Here is a 17,434-nt window from a genome sequence, read left to right as displayed (position 1 = left end):
GTAATTTTCTCCAAGTACGGCGTTTAGAAAGCCACTGTCTGCGGGTAGGCCACTGTACGTTATCACACAATAGTTCATACAACACTTGCCAAACATATATAACAATTCTTGACACTTGTCTACGGTGAATATCGAACAGCAATGAAATAATGTTATATGTAGGATAACATTTCAGCCAAATTAATGTCAACAGCAACATATTACATTGGTTGAGTCGTCGCGGATATCGTAACACCCTTGAATATCGTACACGTAAACGGAATTTTCCCAATAAATCCAAGAACGTTTCTGGGGTTTCACCAGTTGCATCATAGAATTGCAGCCGTCGCTCCGATATAACAGCAAAAAAATCTCGGCCGGGGTAATCTTCGGGATTGTCGTCAAAAAATAAGATATTCCTCGAGAGTGTAAAATGAGGCGGTGGGCTGTCAAGACTTTGGAGTAATGTCATAAGTCGATGATACAGCCTTCTAGTGTCATCTCTTAATGATGTTCGTGATTCTAACACTACAAATAATAGTAATTGTAGAATTTCTCTTGAAATCTAAAAATAAAAGAGAGTTTAAAATACATTTTTTAAGATTTATTATTTTTAGACGATATTGAAAAGTATATATTTACATGCATTTTTTTTTAAATAAGACCAAACATTAAGCAGAATAACAATTGAAAAAAGAATATTTCGCAATTATGATTTCATACTATTATAACATTTACGGTAAATTAATTTCCTACACGAAGCCGGACGAATAATCGAGTTGGACTGAAAGCAAAATATTGAACATTACGCAATGGCAACAAAAGGTAAGGATTTTGAATTAACATTTTTATACCACATCTTCTTGTTTATTCTTAACAAATGCATTATACTGTAAATCACAAATTATAAAACACAATAATAATAGCAAACATATTCCAGAATATTAAATATAATTGAAACTGAGATATTATTTTTTATATATTCATAACAAAGACCTTTCATTATTAATTTATGTTTTAAGTCGTATAAAATGTATTTTGGACACATTATTAGTTTAAAAATTAACAATATAATATTACCATTCTGCCTTTAAATGTACGATTATCTATCCTCGGTTATAATTGATGAAAAAGGTCTGTTCGATTACCTATTAAGGGTCCGCTTTAACTTTTCCAATATTATGACAAGTTTGTAATTTATATACTACAAAAAGTCCTTTTTAGTTTTTATATTAAACGGGTGCATTGCTTTTTACCGTGATGAATTTATCTTAACTTTGCAATTTTTAAAGTTGTGTATAGTTTGTCCTATATTTGGACTTTAGTTGAACCGTAAATAATCAAATAAATATTTGTTTTCATTTATTTTAAGAAATATTTTATTAAACTAAATGAATGTTTTTTTATAAAATAAAACTTAACATAGATATGGCTTAAATGTTTCATATTTTATCATCTAGTTTGTATAACTCATGTTGTATGTTTTAGATAAAAGGGAAAATCTACGGTTTACGAAGGAAGAATGTCTGTTAATGCTGAGATCATACATTGTACACCCAGGGGATTACCAGTCTATCGTGGAAGAGATAAAGGTCAACAAAAACCACTTGACTCCCCAAGTAAATGCCTTTTATGAAGGCAATGACTTCGTAAAAATTAAACAGAGATTGAGGGAAAAATTTCAGAGACTGGTGGCAAATATGAAACAGCAAAAGGATCCGGAAATTAGGTAAGAGTAGTTTGATGCTATTTAGGTACAATGAACACCTGTTTGTTCTTTATACTCGTCTGTTTTTGATATCCTGTGCTGTTTGTCGTTAGCATAATACGTTTGTTGTTGTTCTACGGTTTAAATGTTATGACTATTGAACACCGGTAAACTACTGTTGCCTTTATCTATACATTTTTCTTGACCAAAAAAAATATTCAAAACATGTATAAAAAATAGAGTATTTTTTTATGTTTCATCTTAATTTTTTTTCCATCAAGAAATATATATTTAAGATAAGTAACATACCCATGTTTGATGTTTTCAATTTGTTTGTTACTTTTAGCCGTCAATGTGTCAATTTATTAAAGAAAACCACAGTGGTACCAGGCTTTATAATGCTATACAATTCATAGTTTTAATCTTTAAATGATAATTATCACATTTAAATAATTGTAGATTGCAAGCAGTTAAACGAAGAAAAAAACACTCTCTGTTATTTATTCACAGAGCATCTATAGCATTACTAATGATCAAAATATTAATGTTTTCAGAGAGGAGCTTGAGGTAATATGTGCCATGGAGAACAGGACAGTCAAATCAACCTACACTGCCTGTTCAAGCCAAGCTGACCCAATGAAGATGAGGCTTCAGAAGAAAAAAACTGCAGTTCAACCTCACCAGTCATCACTGCAGGATTCATCAAGTGATGATCTTCCTGATCCCGCCTTATCCCCAGTGAAGCCTTGTACATCAACACCGAGGCCAAGACCATCTACCTCATCCTCTTTAGCTGATGTAGAGGATGAAGAGGATGTAAGGCTTCACTGGGCGAGGAAGGTTGCAAAAAAATGTGAGCAAAAGAAACACAAAAAAAAGAAGACGAAGAAGTCGAAAAAATCAGGAAAGGGGAAAACAACAAGGGAATTGATGAAAGAAAATGAGGAAATGAAAAATGAAGTCTTAAAATATTTAGTAAAAAACAAGAAAAAAATCTTACAGGAGTCCTCTGAATCATCCTCATCAGAGGAGTCAGATTGAATTTGTACATATAGTACTAATAAAAGTTAGAAGTCAACACGTTTTTATTGTTTTTAATATTAAAAATGAAAGTGATTAAATTGTCATCACCATTTTCATCTTTTCCCCTCTATTTTCTTTGATTTTTTAATTCGATATTTGACTCTTCAATCATTAACTATATCTGAATAATTATCTAATATCACACGAAGAGTTATGATTTAGATATCAAGTGTTTGATATAAACGGGTATTTATAAATACTATCATGTATACATAAATAGTATCATGTAATAATAAGAGTATATAAATAATCGAAAGACATCTAATAGTTTTCAAAGGTACCAGTAGTATAATTTAGTACACCAAACGCGCGTTTCGTCTACAATAGACTCATCAGTGACGCTCATATCAAAATATTTATAAAGCCAAACAAGTACAAAGTTGAAGACTATTGAGAATCCAAAATTCCAAAAAGTTGTGCCAGATACGGCTAAGGTAATCTATGTCTGGGATAAGAAAACGCTTACATAAAAAACATGTATTATTATGTATATGAACCATTTTAACACCGAAAATAATAAATTAAACAATAACCTATAGATACGTTCAGATACGTCAACGTATCCGATACGGATACGATACGTCTTTGAATGTCCCACCTCTATAATAAGGTATCATAAGAAATTACTAATTGCACCTCTTTAGGACTTTGATAGGAAGAATTTGTCTTTGCAGCAAACACATACATATTTGATACTGACTTACAATAGTAATTTACCCTTAACTTGTGACTATTAATTGTTAGGTATTAAAGCTATGTGACAGGTTTCAGTTTCTTATCTTCAAGAGTTACAAGATTCTTCATTTAGAACTGTTCTTTTTTATGATCAGTCTCTAAGCTGGTATGTGAATCATCTTACTGTTTTTTTATGCCCCATTTAAGGGCATTATGTTTTTTGGTCTGCATCTGTAATTCCATCTGTCCTGCTTTAGGTTAAAGTTTTTGGACAAGATAGTTTTTGATAAAGTCTAAGTCCAATCAACTTGAAACTTCGTACACATGTTCCCTATGATATGGTCTTTCTTGTTTTAATGCCAAATTAGAGTTTTGACCCCAATTTCAAGTTCCACTGAAAATATAAAATGATATTGTGAGATGGCTATCCATGTAATATGGACACAATCTGGTTAGTTGTTGGAAATGGAATAAAATCTTTTACAGAATCAGTTGGTGCTGATCCGTGTAAATGCCTCCCATTGGATAAATACAATATAGCTTTTGTGGATATTGTGCATTGAAACTACATTTTTACTTGAAAAACTAATCATTCATTGATAAATTATTGATGAATCAGAAGTACATGTAGTTGAATTGTTATGATAAAGATGCATACTGAATAGCAAACAGTTTTATCATGTTAATTATGTAATTGCTAGGGTGAAAACATTAGAATGGAATAAGCATGTTCCTTTTGTAAAGAGGTATTTTGTAGGATAACACAAACTTTATAAACTATTCCCAAAGGTGAAGTGTCCTTTTCCAAGCAATTAGAGATTGTTCCTCACGAGGACTGCCTTCCATTAAGTCAATTTTCTTGTGCACTGACAGGAAAAACAAAGTGTCGTTTACTATTGTATGTAGAATTTATCAAACTTCGTAATCAATACAAAAAAATATAGTTATATAATATCAATTAACTATCCTTCATTTAATCTGACTGCATTGTATACAAGAAAAACAGGGAGTCAATTTCATTAAAGTTGATCCAAGCATCTCACAACACATTAAGACTGTCAATGTACCATGTCACTGTGGTTTGTTTTTAAAGAAAACCATGCACTTCTGTTTTTAATTTAAGTTTAAAAAGTAAGAAATAAAATTCTGAGTAGCTCACCAATTTTAGATTAGTTTTCAAGGATTAATATGTAATTGTGGGAATAAAACCTGAGAAACTCAATAATTTATCAAAAGAGTAAGGAGTACATGTAATTTCAAAATAGTGAATTGTCCTTTTCTTAGTAATGATCAGTAGCAATGTACCTATATCACCTGGGTGTTGTACAATAACTTCTTTATGAGTTCATAAGCCTGCCAAGTTAGGATTATATTCAGCCTACATTTAAGTTATTTTTTATTAATATTTGTTTCATTGATATAACACAATTATAACCAATTTCTCAAATTTTTCGATTGTGACATGTTTTTATTTTTTGTTTATTTTATATGTGTTACAGGTCTCTTGGATAGTATGTACAGAAATATAATTTATATAATTTGACACGATAAAATTGAGAATGGAAATAGCAAATGTGTCAAAGAGACAACAAATCTGACCGAAGACTAAGAGAAGAAAACATATTTAATAGTATTTCAAAGCAATTCAAAATACCAATAGGACACGTGAGACCAACAATTCCATAAAAAATATAAGAATCCTTATTGTGTTTAAAAATTGAAAGATATATATAATATAGGAAGAAAAAACGTGTCTAACCTGTGAAATCATAAATATAACCCCATCTAAAGTTAAATAGCTGCTCCTTGATTAAAGAGAATCTTCCAGACATACTATTATAACGGACGGGTTAAGCAAGGGTTACATTCATCATATAACTTCCTTCTTTAGGTGACCCTAGGGCAAATATCATATAGAACTAGAATCCTGATGACAAATTGTTGATGACTAAAGCTTAAAAATATAATTGTACTCATTTTGAAAAGTATGTACTTGGGTACTATTGGTATGCTACATTAAATAAAGGCAACAGTAGTATACCATTGTTCAAAAATCATAAATCTATGGACAAAAAACAAAATCGGGGTAACAAACTAAAACCGAGGGAAACGCATTAAATATAAGAGAAGAACAACGACACAACATTAAAATGAAACACACACAGAAACGGACTAATTTAGCATTAAAAAAGTCATTCTTCCTTGTTTTATATACATGGAGATGTTTTGTTTATGTCAAATAGACAGCAACCAAATATTTAGAGGTCCACAATTAATGGGTGAATATAGCACTAGACAGAATGTGGAGCTCTATTGTCTGAGGTCTGTCTGTTTGTTTGTCAGTTTTTGCAATGTATCTGCAACTGCTTCTAAACCTTCATGACTAGGTTTTCATGAAACCTCCAGAAGTTCATCACCTAATTTAATAATGTTTGCTTCATATTTCATTATATTATCAGATGATTTGTGAGGTTTCTGTTACAAATAACGGACTTGCCAATATCTGTATAAAGGAGGATAGACAACTTATATCTGTAATTTCACTATAACAAGCTGTAAGTGGATTTCAATTGAAAACAATCATAATCAAGGCTCTTTAGATGTAATTGAATTTGATTTTCTATTCATAGTGGTTTTGTTTTTTGCAGATAGACCTGTAAAATGAAATTATCTCTAATTTGATAAAAAGAACCTAGCCCTTACCAAAAAGTGCTAACATGTTGCACATAAGTTGCACATAAGATGCTCACGTTAGAAACTAACACGATTGCACACGAGTTTTTTAACATGCAAATTAGGTGAGCATTTTGTGAGCAAAAAAATTGCACATATGAAACTAACCTAATTTGCATGTTAAAAACCTCACGTGCAACTGCTCATATGAGATTTTGTTTCACATGTGCATTTTATTAGATTGCTCATATGAGCAGTTGCTAACATGTTGCACACGTGAATATTATAGTTGACCAAAACAAAATGGCTGCTTTAAAAAAGGAATATTTTTCAAATTTAAATGAAAATCTTAAATAATTCAGTTGAAAATAAAATAACTGATACATCATGTTAAAAGAGTTATTCTATAATTATTGTCAGTTAATTATGATTTTCATATCATTTTTTTTTTTTTATTTATTTAAACAATAATCATGATCATGACTAAAAACATACCATTACATTATAAAACTAATAGAGGGACTTGCAAGTTTAGTACACAATGAATGTCTTTGATTAATAAGTACTGTATTTCAAAAAGTTTAAAAGGAAAAATCTTTATACATGTAGTACTTATTTTGAAGCAACCTGTATATATATTCCCATAAAGGACTTAAAATTGTAATATATTTCAAAATCTGACACAAAAATGAAAATAATGAAATAGAAATGATAACTTACAAATAATTAACCACAGCCATACTGGTTTTATCAGATTTCAACAATGCCTTTCTTCAAATAGCACAATATAGGACTTAACATTTTCCATATCCATCTACCTTCATTTATTGCATGCTTTTCATGAATTTTAATTTACAGGAAGTACATGACTGGGCATGTCATTTTGAAAAAGCTCATATGAGCAATGATGTAGGTTAGTTTTGAATGGTTAGAAGAATGGAAAAACTTTTCAAAGTACAAAACTAACATAAAACTAACATGGATGATAAAAGCTCACCTGAGGTTTGAATTGCACATGTGAGCATTATGTTAGATTTTTGTGGGCACATATGAACTACCAAACTGCACATATGAGCAACCTGATTTGCATACAATTCTTACTTGCATCTCATGTGCTTCACATGTGAAACTTATGTGCTTTTGTTAGCAATTTCTGTACGGGCCTGTTTCAGAATAAATGAGTTTTTTCCAGTAAGATTTGTAAAGAATATTTTATAGAAAAGTATACTGTATTTTTTTGTGCAATTGCCTTTGATGAATTTCACAGATTGACAAAATTCCAAAGAGATGTACATTTGGTGAATTGAAAATCATTATATACATGAACTGCTCAATTGGACATTGATCAGAAGATTTTACTTATTGGAGTAGTTTTACAAGTCTTTAAATCCCAGATGTTAATGTTCATTTCTTAGATGGCCCTTTGAAAATTACGGAAATAAAATCATTCCTTGTAAAAACTTTAAGCATGCTAATGCTGAGGTTGTGACTTGAAATTGTATATGGAAGGTGCGTTTGACTCCAATTTTTATTGACTAGGCTGTATAAATCATTTTCCCTATCAAATCTTATTCTTAAAAGTTATTGGTCTTTGTGTTTTCCAAAAATAGATGGCTACAACCAGAAAAACAACTGCAAATATGAAAAGAAAGCTTTGTCCATGATTCTGTTATTCATTGGTTTTACAGCATTGTGGATAAAGTTAAGATAGCAGATGTGATAAGATGTATTCCTACTCTTGAAAGTAGTGCATTATAATCCAGATAATAGGAGATGTATACTCCTCTTGTAGGTAGTTCCATACCAGAAAAGCCGCCTCCAAAAACATCAATATAATAATTATATTGTAGGTAGAACATCATAATCCAGGGCAAGGGCAGAAACTGCTTGCAGCTTTTAGTCTTTATATTGTATCAATTTAAAATCTTAAACCATATTTGGCATTAAATTATTTTTATTTGGCTTCCATCCATTTTTAATGAGCCATAAAGCATCATGTCATCTAGGTCATAATGAATTTCTGCCAGAACAGCCATTATTGTTACTATTCGGAGAGAATGGTGAAAATTGTTTTGAAAAGCTTACTCATTGTTATAAATAATTTACTGAAAAGTTAATGAGAAATTTCATTATTAATATGTAACACAAGTCTCCTTTATTGAAATCCACCAATCCATGTGGAATAATTGAGAAGTTTCTTACATAATCTGAAGCCGTGGAGACTTAACCCCAGGCATCTTTGCTGCTAATGAAGCATGCTTATTAATAACGATTGTTGTATTATTTTACTAATGAATAAAGGGAGACAATTATAAAGATTGTAGGTTGGTCTGTAAATTTGTATTGTTAAACACATGCAGAGGTGTACTGATGAAATTATTCCAGGGATCAAAAGTCAATAGGTTATATGTCCTTTATTTTATAATCTGGTTGAATAAAGGATTACAAATTTTAAGAGGACACAAAGAATGGCAAAAAACAACTCTCATATTTTGATCTTGTAAGAGTAAACATTCAGATAACACATTTTACAAGCAATTTATATACTGTGGCAATTCATTCATGGGATGTCAAATCTTGTATAGATTTCAGGGATAGAATTTAACACATATTCAAATGTTGAATGACAAAACAAATTTCTTTAAGCTTGTATGCAGAGGTCGGCAAAACCACAAATTCATATATCTATAAAGTTTTCCAAAATCAACAAAATTTGGTTACTGAGTAACCCACAAGGTTAATGAACCCACAGTATGTGACTTTCATGTGCTAAAAAATAGTTGATGTAGAAATTATAAAAAAAATATATTGGTACAAAGTTAACTAGCAAGAAATAAAGAGGTGAAAATTAGTATCCATGAAAATAAGTTACAGTATATTGTATATAGTATAGAATCTATTTGACAGAATAATTCATTGAGATGTCAGCTTAATTTAAGAATATATCACACAGCATGTTCTTCTTAAACATACTGTAATAAATTATTCAGTAATCTAAATGTGGACTGTTAGCTACTTACTATATGAAACTTTGAAAGACATGGTGTAGTGGTAAACACATTGGACTACAAACTCAAAGTTTCCTGGTTCCATCCCTGTACCAGGGACAAAATTTCGGGGGCTGAACTTTCGTCTCTCTCTTGACACCATTTGGGAGTATGGTCTTGAGAAATGATGATAGTCCATTGGAAGGGAACGATAAATGACTACTCTGTGTTAAGAGAGAGCAATACTTCTTGCATGTAAAAGACATTTTTGTAGATTTCAATAAAGAGCAGGCTTATGCCGCTACAAGACAGCAATCCCGCCAGCAAAGTGAAAAGGGATTGATATGAGTTGTATTTACTTGTTTCCCAATCCACTATAAATGAATAGATATCTTGACCTAACACTATTTGACCAGAACTTTGGTTTGAATTATTCAATTCATTTATGACTTATCTCATCCCCTTGGTTGTCGCATAATAATACTTCTATGTATTTTTCAAGTTACAGTAAATCACAATATTCACAGAATTAAAGCAGTAGCTTTTGCAATGGCATGTTGAACATTAGGTTTTCCAGACCATAGCTAACTAGAACATGGAACTCTTAGTGTCCACATAAACATGTCAGAGACAGCTATTTGTTAATAGAAACTTGATGTAAATAGGCTATGGATCAATTTGTTGAAGTTTTAATAAATTTTGGAATAGGAATGTAAATCATTTAACTATCCATTGAATGGTGTAACAATTTACGGACAGAAGCCGCTAGTTCCATTATTATGAAACTACAGAAAATTGGTGATGAAAAAGAGAGATTTAATTAAAGCATTCATCTTTTTTCTAGTAGAACATTGAATAGAATTCATCATACGCAGTATCCTTGTTCAGGATATAGTGGCGAGAATTATATCATAAAATAGAAGTAATACAATATTAACTCCATCCTGAGAATGGTTTCATTAAATTTACGATGTTTTGTTAGGGATGTTATATTTTTGTTTAACTAGAACAATTTTCTAGCCTCTTGGGACGTAATCGACATGCTTTTCTATTTAGAATGATATAATTCTGGCAGATATACTCAGTTCCCTTAAATGGAATGAACACCATATATTGATAAACAACTATTAGTTTTGAACGAAAACATGCACAGGATTTTTAGATTGGAGATATAGATAGTTCCTATATACCACTGCATTTATTTTCTCCAGGAAACTTTGTACCATGTCTGAAGAATTAAGGGTGTTTTTCATGCGTAAATCAATTTAATTCATTTGACTGAAAGAACAAAATATATTGCTTAATGTCCATTATCTGGTTGTTTGAACTGATGTAGTTTTTATATAATGCCGATTCGTGTCTGTTTGTCCATTAGTACAATGTATGGTCACTTAGTGAATTAATTATACATTTTCCCACTAATAAAAATGGGAGTTTTAATAGTTTACCCTTCAGCCTACATGTATATTTTAATTTGTGTTTTAGCCTTTAGTTGCTTGGTGATTTTATCAATGACATTCATCTTGAAATAAAGAGTTGATGGCAGATCTAAAGTGGTCGTCTGCTGAATATATCTACAACCTTTACCGGCTTTTTCTGGAAGTTAGGAGCTAAATAATGATATGAAGACATCGTCTGTTCTTGAAGACTTTGAGATATATATTTTGGTTAAAGCCATATGGTCAAGGAAACACCTGCCCAAATCCCCCCCCCCCCCCCCAAAAAAAAGGTGTTACTCCATTAGGCTCTTTTAAAAAGCAATCATTTTCAACAAATGACAGACAGCTATGATTTATATATAGAAGCAGATATCTTGATGAAATTACTTGAAATAGAACTATTTTATTGTCCACAAATGTAATTGGGCATTTAATCAGGGTCACTGGTTAACCCCTATCTAATTGTTTAAGTTCCTTTAAAAATATTTTTTTCTGTTTTTAAGGGCACTAGAAAAACTATTTTAATAACTTTGGTTTGAAGATGGCTATTTAAAAAAAATCACCCACATAGGGATTACTAAGGGACCATGATCCTTCGATGTTTAGTTTTGGGTGTATACGAGTTACCTGTGTCAACTTTCTACTTGTATTTACTAATACAGTTATGAACAATAACAAATTATCAGACATATGGAAAACTTTAACAGAATTGTTTTTTTAATGAAATACCTCAAATGTGAGTGTTTCTTTTGAAACTTGCACTTTTGATTTATAGACCATATATTTTATAAACCCAAATTACCTGCTGGTTGAATGGAAAATAGCAATACACCTTCTGTCTATTATAAAAAAGAATGAAAATTCAGAGAAAATTTGCTGTTTCTAGCAAGATTTTTCTCACTCATTTTTTCATAAGGCTAAATAAAAGCTTGAATAGTTTCTAGATAAGTATAGATTTTCTACCAGTTTCATGTGAGATATATTATTTTCATTTGATTATCTCCAGAAATTACAGGGTAGCACAAGACAGATCAGATATATTATGGAGGTCTACTATTGAACAAAAATTAAGATAAATCATGACAAAAAAGACAATCAAATTATAGTTATTGAGGCTGAGAAAAGAATTAGAGCTCACACAGGATTGGGATTGATATTATATCAAACTGTCCAACTGATTCTCGTCATAAGCATAACACTTGTATATAGGTTTTCCCGGTACATGGTATTCAATATAGAGTTAGGAGTTCTCAAATGTCCTTGAAGAAAATTCCTTTTTCTTGGATGTTTGATTTTGTGGTTTTGCAAAAGTGATCTACATGCAAGCCTATACTGAAATTTGTAGTTCACGGAAACCAAATAATCTATGGAAATTGGTATCAATGAATTTTTCACACTGATATACTGCTTCCAGTGGCTCAGTGGTATAAGTAGTTACTACTGTAATCACTAGCCAGTCAACATTGAGGTTGTGAGTTCGAAACCCTACTTGTGCAGGTGCACTCGACTCAACCTTTATTGACCAGGATTGTCAATTTTCCTATTGAAGGTCGGTAGTTTTCTCCTGGCACTCTGGCTTCCTCAACCGCAATAAAGACTGGCTGCCACTTAATAGCCAAAAAGAAGTGCCTACAGTAGCGTTAAAACACAAAAAATCAAAATAATCAAATCAAGAAGGTTTGGGTACATTACTGGAAAAAGATTCACTATTACCATAACAGTTTATTACGTAATTCCTTAATTATCTCCCCTAACGCCCTTTGTCAATAGGCTTTCTTTAACAGCAGGTTAAATTATAGATTGATATAAAAGTACTGATGTACCGAGTGATAGTCATATTAATAATTTTACAGCAAATCGTACAGCAGTTTGAAATTGATGCAATGCAGCTATTTATAAGGATTAATTGGATTGTTATTTAATCAACTATGAAGAATTTTGTGTCCAGCATTTCAGTTTAACTTAATGAATAAAAAATTAAACCCCATGAGGTGAACCAACGCCTGTGTGAATCATTTTAGAGTCCCTGAAGTGGATACCTTGGTATGCAGGGTTGTCAAATTATGCAAATGAATGCAACATTAAAATAATACTCCAAATTGACAACAACACTTCAAATGGTCTGCAATTTTATTTTTATTTTATTTTTTAGACCATAGCAAATAAAATTGCAGACCATTTAAAGTGTTGTTGTCAATTTGAAGTATTAATAAATAAAAGTTCACACCACAAAAGATCCTGGTGTGAAAGTACTTGCTGTGTGTGATCAATCAATATTGTAACATGCAAATTTCATGGTGGGTGTGTATTTGCTATAAAATCATATGTTTATCCACACACCTTATCATATACATGTAAATCACATGATGAATCTTTAAATAAATTGATACAAACTAAAAATCAAAAGTACTGAAGTACTGAACATCTGATGACCACAAGTTCTGGTGGATGATCACCAGCACTTGTCTCAGAAAGAAAATATCATCTCTTTTCCAAAAATTGAATTGATAGTACTGCCATACCAGTATTCCATTTTTTACTTAAAAATAAGAAGTTAAAGATATTATGGGTACCAAATGAAATGATAAAAGTTTCAGCAACTTCATTCTTTCTTTGTGATTTGTAGATATAAATTTTGGGTGATCACATCGATATCCTCTGATTTCTTAACATTGACTCGTGTTAACTTTATTCTTCTCTGATTGGTCAGATTTCTACTTTTATACACATGGAAATAGTGGGGACATAACATTTTTAACCCACCCTACTGTCAGCTAGAGATTGTTTATCAACCTGTAAGTTTACTTAGGAACTTGCGATTTCCAATTGATAAATTGAAAATCTTACTTTGGATTGGAATAAAACTTTGGTTGTTGTACATTATTTGCAAGGGTGTTGAGACTGCTATGCTTTTAACAAGGAAGGGAGTCTGATTATATAAAAATTAGTTTGTTCATTGATAGTTTATTGTTAGGCCTTGTCCCTTATCTAAGGACATCAAGTGATTTGAAATTTCACTAACAGGAAAGGGAGTTTGGATATATCAGAATTGGTTTGTTCAATGATAGGTTATTGCTGGACTTTGTCCCTTGGATATCAACTGATGTATTTGAAATTTCACTGAAATATAAATGCTCAGGCACATAGGTATCTCATCAGCTTCTTAATTTCTGCATTATCAATTCATTTATCTAAGATTTGTACTAATGTATCACGGAAATTGATAAGGGAAGTCTGTACATGTCAATGACTTTTTCTCTAAATTGATCTGTTTGTTATTATTTATCTTAAAAAGTTCAATTTTCTCTTTTTTCTTGTATTTCCAAATCTATACACAATAACACGTATGGCCTACACAAAATAATGTATATATATCTATGTATCTATATATTAATAAACATTTGTAAAAAGTTTTATCAGCAATAAGTGCTCTGGCATCAAACTTCAAAGAAAATGTAAATTAATATACATATATTTATTCTTTTGATATAAACTCTTTCAAAATCATAGTTAGATTTGTTTCACATGATGAATTTTAAAAAAGGCTATCAATTTTACTAACAATAAAACCTGCTTTTTTTGGCATACTTTGGGTAAGGAAAAATGTTACACATGATAAATCATAAAATAAAAAAAAGGCTAACATTTTTTTGAACAATAAAACCTGCATTTTCGTGGATCACCTTTGGGTAAAGAAAAATAGTATCAATTTTTATTATGCCGTAGCTTTATCAATATGAAAATTGTAATTGGTAAAAGTGAATTTACTCCTGTTGTTTAATTAAATCAGAATGTTTCATTAGATACAGGTCAGGTGTTACATCACTTACTTATTCATTACTCAAAATCACTCTGACAAAAACCTAATAATTTGTACAAATATGGTCGAAATTAATTATAAGACTTGTTAAGAGATTTTAGAAGCTTATTAAATCTGCAGTTACAATTGAAGTAATGCATCAAGAGTGATTGACTGCTCTGGCCTAATCAATATGTATCAAGAATTTACTCTCATTTGATTGTGTGGGTATGAGACGGACTGTGTACTTGTTGTTTAGTACAAATAGGATGAATTTAAATGGGTTTTGACTGATGTGATATGAACGTGAAGTTATATGTGGGATTATATATGTTTAAAAGAAGAGATGTTTTGAAGTAAACGATCTGTGGTTTTGTGTGTATTAAAGACGTAATATTTGGGAGTGTCTTCTTTCTTAACTTATAACTCAGGTAAGTTGATCAAGTTTTTTAACACCTTTTTTATTTGTTACTTTCTCGATAAAAAACTGTGGAAACAGGTTTTTATGAAATATTTATGATAATATTCAATTATTTCTTATTTGACTTGTCACTTAGTTTATTTCCTAGTGTTTTTGATTTGCTTTGAATGTATCTGACACAGGTATATTAAGAAAATTTCACTTTTGTCTGAAATATTGACTATATTAGTACACTCCTGTATTTTTTCTTCTTTTTTTGTCTTTCTGAATTAAACCTAAAATATATATATTATAAAAAATGATTTAACAATGGGATAATAAAAAATAAACCTGTTTTATGCTTTAAGATATTATGGCTAAACAGTAAACATTTTTAATGTCCATGATATATATTTATAATAGCTTAAAATTCTCAGTATATGAGCTATTAATAGCTTTAGGTCATCACCTTATCTAAACTGCAACAAATAGCTAGACGGGAATTTGAATGTGTCCCACAAAATGATTTGGCATGTATCTTTAGCAGTTTCTTTCACTAATAATAAATGGGGGTTAGGATGAATCACTGTAGACAATCTAAATCATGCTTTGTGATGATCAGTATAACAGTATCTGCACACTTGTTTATGATTATACAAATTGGTATTTACAACTTAACAACATGCTTGTGAACTATTTATTTATTTTAGATAATGTTTCTGCTGATGCAGTTCATGTCAGGGCATCTGTTTTTGAATGTTAATACTGAAATTTTATACATTATCTAGACATATATATATATATAAGTTGAATGTGCTTTATTTCTATCACTTTGTAATCAAAGTTGTTCAATTCCAAGCAGAAACTTCAGTTTATATATGACTGCTTTTTTTTTTGGCTTTACCGGTACATTTTTTTGTACATATAAACATGTATGTGTATGATTTGTTTGTCTAATGTTGTAGCATCCTATTGAAACTTTTTGTTCATGCTGGTAAGACAAATTATAGCTCTTACCAATGAATTGTAACTTTGAAACTTTGTAAATTGTAACTAATATTTGACATTTGACATTTTGACTTTTCCTTACTAAGCCATGCAAGTCCATATAAGTGGTATGAATAATGAAGTTTTCATTTATTGAGATGTAGCTCGTAATTTTTTTGATTCAACTCCTGTCCTATATGCACAGTCCTGTTGCAAAGTATTGTTTCCCTCTACTGTGGGAAAACATTGGTTGATTGATCATGATCATATAGGGAATCACTGAAGCATGACTGGTGCTGTCCCCCTCGAAGGGCAGTCAGTGCACCCCTTCTTTATGAACCTTTCTGGATATGCCACTGTATTGCTTTGTGTTACATTAAAATAGTGTATTATTGTCAGATTTTATGTGTCATTTCATCTCTGTAAGAGTTTTATTGCCCTTTTGTCTTGTTTTTTCTTATTTTAATTTCTGCAGAAAATTTCATAGTAGAGGAAGGATTTTATTCTTTTTAAAAAATCAGTCAACAAGAACATTAAAAGGAATTAAAGAAATAATTTACCGAATTAACTAAAAAGAAATAGGTCAACATCATGAAATAATACAATGGACCATTAAAATGACCTTGACATATAGATAATAATAGAATGGACCATTAAAATGACCTTGACATTTTCATACCTTTATGAAATATAAAAGTTTTGATTGCTTGTTTTATGAATTAAAGTATATATATTGTTTCCAATGAATTAAAGTATATATATTGTTTCCAATGAATTTCCAATATATATTGATGAATATTAATCAGTATGCACTTAACTGCTACTTAACTGTTTAAAATGAATAAAATAATAGTATATAAAGGAATTATTGGAGAGCTGCGATTAAAGCCAGCAATAAAAAGAAAATTCATTTGACATTCAAACTGGCATTCATAGAGAAAAAAATCCATCAAATGATCATAACTTATGATATGAAATATGAATCTTGAATTTACTCAGCGATGTAGAACCATTATGTTTGCCCATTAGTCGTTCTTGCTTTTATTCATTAACACTTATTGTTGTCAAATGTCACGGTGATTGCTTAATTGCACTCCTTCAAAGAGATTTTCTTACCTAAAGCTGACTGTTGATTGTATTCTCTATCAGATTATAGGTCCCTTTGCATTAATTTGTCAATAATTTTCAACTAATTTTTACAGTAACCATACCAATAGTATAAATGCTAACAGGGAGATCTCACTTAATAGAATTAAACTTGATGAACTGACTCTAAAGTTGATCTGTTGCGTAACTGCATCACTACATTGTAATGCATGAGGTTTTTTTTTAAGTTCAATCAGTTTATTATCCATTGATTTCCAACATGAGCTTGTTAATTCTACCTGTTAATTACACGGAAATCATATTAGTCTTAATATGGAATTATATGCCATTTATAGGGGTTTATTGCAAAAATAGGATTTAAACATGAAAGGTTAAAAGAGGTAGATATTTTACTGCTAATAAGGTTAAGGGTTAAATAGCAGTATACAAACCACAGAATATATTCAATTATCCCTGGCTTATAAAAAAGAAGATGTGGTATGATTGCCAATGAGACAACTATCCACTACAGACCAAAATGACACAGACATTAACAATTATAGGTCACTGTACGTTAGCATATTTCTCAGATTTTGATTGGCTAATGACTGTCTTTAA

At 30.7% G+C, this 17,434-nt stretch overlaps 1 protein-coding gene across 2 annotated transcripts in view; it reads left to right on the top strand.

Annotated features, from left to right (window-relative positions):
• LOC143071922 (neuronal calcium sensor 2-like) overlaps window positions 1–17,434 on the top strand; it is an 84,133-nt gene that overhangs the window by 44,533 nt on the left and 22,166 nt on the right. Inside the window, exon 1 of one of the 2 annotated variants that reach the window (XM_076246632.1) lies at window positions 14,621–14,774. The exons of the other annotated variant lie outside the window; for it this stretch is intronic. The gene's annotated coding sequence lies outside the window, so the exon portion shown is untranslated. Of the gene's footprint in view, window positions 1–14,620; window positions 14,775–17,434 lie in introns of those variants that run through there. 2 annotated transcript variants of the gene reach the window in all.

This window comes from Mytilus galloprovincialis, chromosome 1 (genome assembly GCF_965363235.1).
Source record: "Mytilus galloprovincialis chromosome 1, xbMytGall1.hap1.1, whole genome shotgun sequence".
Classification (NCBI taxonomy): Eukaryota; Metazoa; Mollusca; class Bivalvia; order Mytilida; family Mytilidae; genus Mytilus; species Mytilus galloprovincialis.
This window is presented reverse-complemented; position numbering and strand designations above follow the sequence as displayed.